Below are 3,450 nucleotides of genomic sequence, written 5' to 3' on the forward strand. Positions count from 1 at the left end.
AGATAACGTTTGAACTTGATTCTTCAAAGACCTTCGGCTTCGAACGGGTCTTCCACCAACTCGTCAAATGAAACAATAACAACAAACATAACCCTAAAGAACAACAAAATCGAAGGATTTTGCAACAGGTCCCTTCGATTTTTTGTGAGGCAAATCGAATCTTTGAAGGTGGGGCATTAGAGTTCTTCAATTTGGGAATTTTTAACTAACGGGGTGAATGAGAGTGTTAGTAAATAGAAGAAGGATGTTATTTTTATTTACTGAACAATTTAATTACATGGCTTCATAATAAAAACGCGTCTTTCCCGCTCAAGTTATTATAGTTGGGCCAGGGTTTAGGAGGGAGTAAATAAATATAACTATTTTAACAATAGTGGGGGTGTTAGGACACCCGTAAAGTTTAGGTGTGTAAATAATTTTTTAGGACAAGTTGAATGGGATCTTTATGCATTTTTCCTATAATTTTTTCTATAACTAAGCTAATGCATGCATTAAAACTCATTACATTATTAACACCATGGTTTTCTATGCATTAGTTATGCACATGATAATAACAAATAGGGTATATAAATAATACTTGCATAATTAATGCATAGGTTCAAAATGTGTACCAAACAAGGCATTATTATATATAAAAGTAATGCATGCATTATTTTATCTAATACATTATTTTATCTAATGCATCCTACCAACCGACCCCTTAGTAGCACAAGTGAATCATATACTTGTAGTTGTTGAAGTGTCAACTTCTGTATTCTTTTTTAATTTTAAGGAGTACCGTTTATTGATTCAAAGTCATAATTCCCGAGCATCACGGGCGGATCTAAGATTTTAATTCTATGAGTTCAATATTTAAAATTTTTAGCATTAAAATACATTATATTTTAAAGTTATGTATTTATATCTATTATTTATTATAAATTTAGTGATTTTAATATATAAATTTATGGTCCGCGTCGAAAGTACTGGATCGTGTATGCTGCATCCGCCCTTGCCGAGCACCCACGGGAAGTATGCTCACTCTTTTTCCTTGTACGAAATACAATTTATTAGGTAATACAAAATCACCAGTTGGTTAGGTAGTCACTATAAATTTGGTAGTACTAGTCTTAAGGGCACTGTACGAATTTGTTTTAGTGATTTTTCCAAAATAAAAATAAAAAATGGAGGGAGCTCTGCAACTTCCGATTATTGATCTTAGCTCTACAGATCGCACCTTACTCGCTGATTCGCTCCGCAAGGTACACCTCACTTTCTATAATCCAAATAGTTTCACACAATGTAGTAAAAGCTTTTTTTTTTAAACAACCATGGTGTCACTTTTGCGCACACCTTCACTAACATTGGAGTACCTGGAAGTGGGATCTTTACCAAAAATTCTAACATCTAAAATATATATAAATAAAACAAAAAATAAGCTAATGTACAGTTGTGCACAGTCTTCTGCCCACTTAGCTTCGGACCTGCATGCTACCACCTAGTAGTGGCAAACAAGCGGGTTGGGTCGAATATGGTTTGGGTCGAAAACGAGTAATGAAAAACGGATAAAATGAGTACTTCTTGAATATGATCATTTTGGGAGAATTACTAGTCTCCCCAACTTAAGGAATTCCCAATTTGAGGTTTTACAAATGTAAAAGTTAAACCCATTAATTATCCATTTTCTAAATGGATAATATGGTTCTTATCCATATTTGACCCGTTTTAGAAAAGTTCATTGGTCAACCCGTTTTTTGGTGGATAATATAAGTTGTTAACTGTTTTCTTTTAACCATTTTGCCACCACTACTACCACCAGCACATATACCAGATACCTTCTACCAGCACAGGTATTAACTAATTTGGTCCCTCAAAGCTTGGACAAATGGAAGAAATCACCTAGTGTTTATGCCTTCACTAGATTTGAACCTAAGACCTCATAATTTTCAACTCACTCCATTGACCACTAGGCTACGCGTCTCTTTGAAATGAGTGTAGTAAAAGTTTGAATGCTAAATGATGGGAAGTTGGGAACTTTTTGAGCATGTGTTTTGCAGGCATGCGTTGAGGATGGATTCTTTTGCTTGATAAATCATGGGATAGAAGAAGAATTGATTCAAAAAGTTTTCGAAGGGAGCAGAAAGTTTTTTGGTCTCTCACTTGAATAAAAGATGAAGCTGCTTCGTAAGAATCATAGAGGTTACTCCCCCCTTTACTCTGAGATGCTTAATTCTAATGACAAACCCAAAGATAAATTATTTCTACTTTCATCCTTCAATTTGTACTTGATAATCTTTCTACTAATCATTAAGTTTAACTTCTATGCACTAACGGTTTAAAAAATAATTTACACAATCAAATCATTTCTTAATCGAAGCTCTTCTCAAAGAGTCCTTTAAAAAAAAAGTCAAGGCTAAAATGGAAATAAAAGTTCAATTAAGCTAGTGTAAAACCAAACATATGTTTTATATTATACCTTATTTATCTCATTTTTAATTCAATGAATTAAATATTTACCAATAAAAGTATATCCAATAAATAATCCCATCATTATTTACCCTCTATATTATAATACCAACACTATCATCTAAATATAACTTGTTCTATATGTTTTTATTTTTTATTTTTTGTGGTAATACACGCAATATTATTTTATTGGAATGCAGGTGAGCCAAAAGAAAGCATCTATTTTGGAGCACCTGAAGACATATCTGATGATGTCCATCTCATTGAAGAAGTATTAGGCATGTGCCTAATAAGAGTTTTCTTTGGTTTGGTAGCCAACCTTGTTGACTTGGTTTGGTTGGTAGCCAACCTTGTTGAATTAGTTTGGTTTGGTAGCCAACCTTGTTGAATTTCTTTGGTTTGGTAGCCAACTTTGTTGAATTGTGAAAAGTGTGTGTAAATTGTCAAATATTGTAGGCTTTAGAGGGTGAAGCTTTGGCTATAAAAGGAGAGCTTCAACTCTCATTTCTTCACACCAACAAAGAGAGAAAGAAAGAGTGAGGTTTCACAGACAAGGTATAAGAAAATAGTCTGTGAGGAAAATAGAGAGTGAGCGATATTGTAGTGAGGTGGGAATATCAAAAGAGGGTTATTTCTTTTGAGTGTTGTAGTGGTCTTTGGAGTATTTATCTCCGACCTACAAAGTGTAAAATTCCTTACTATAGTGATATCAGTTGCTCCTCTCGGGGTCGTGGTTTTTTCCCTTATTCAGAAGGGTTTTCCACGTAAAAATCTTGGTGTCATTGTTACTCTTTTATTCTTGTTAATTACCGTATCTCGGTGCTACATTATTATTCCGCTTTATTACCGTGAATATTATTTTGGTAAGGGGTTTATTCCCAACAACTGGTATCAGAGCACAGGTTCTGCTCGTTCACTGAAATACTATTCACTGTCGGTAGTACTATACTTGGTGAAAAATAAAAATGTCCGGAGTAAAGTACGAGGTAGCAAAATTCAACGGAG

At 34.0% G+C, this 3,450-nt stretch overlaps 1 long non-coding RNA gene across 2 annotated transcripts; it reads left to right on the forward strand.

Moving 5' to 3' along the window:
* The first annotated feature begins 1,120 nt into the window (after nt 1–1,120).
* Nucleotides 1,121–3,191, forward strand: LOC138876501 (uncharacterized). Of its 2 annotated transcripts, XR_011401808.1 has the most exons (3): nt 1,121–1,241; nt 2,037–2,178; nt 2,646–3,191. It is a non-coding gene; the product is annotated as an uncharacterized lncRNA (long non-coding RNA). The 2 variants fall into 2 exon arrangements; XR_011401807.1 differs by having other exon boundaries at nt 2,037–3,191.
* The last annotated feature ends 259 nt before the right edge of the window (nt 3,192–3,450 follow it).

Source organism: Nicotiana sylvestris, chromosome 8 (assembly GCF_000393655.2).
Source record: "Nicotiana sylvestris chromosome 8, ASM39365v2, whole genome shotgun sequence".
Lineage (NCBI taxonomy): Eukaryota > Viridiplantae > Streptophyta > Magnoliopsida > Solanales > Solanaceae > Nicotiana > Nicotiana sylvestris.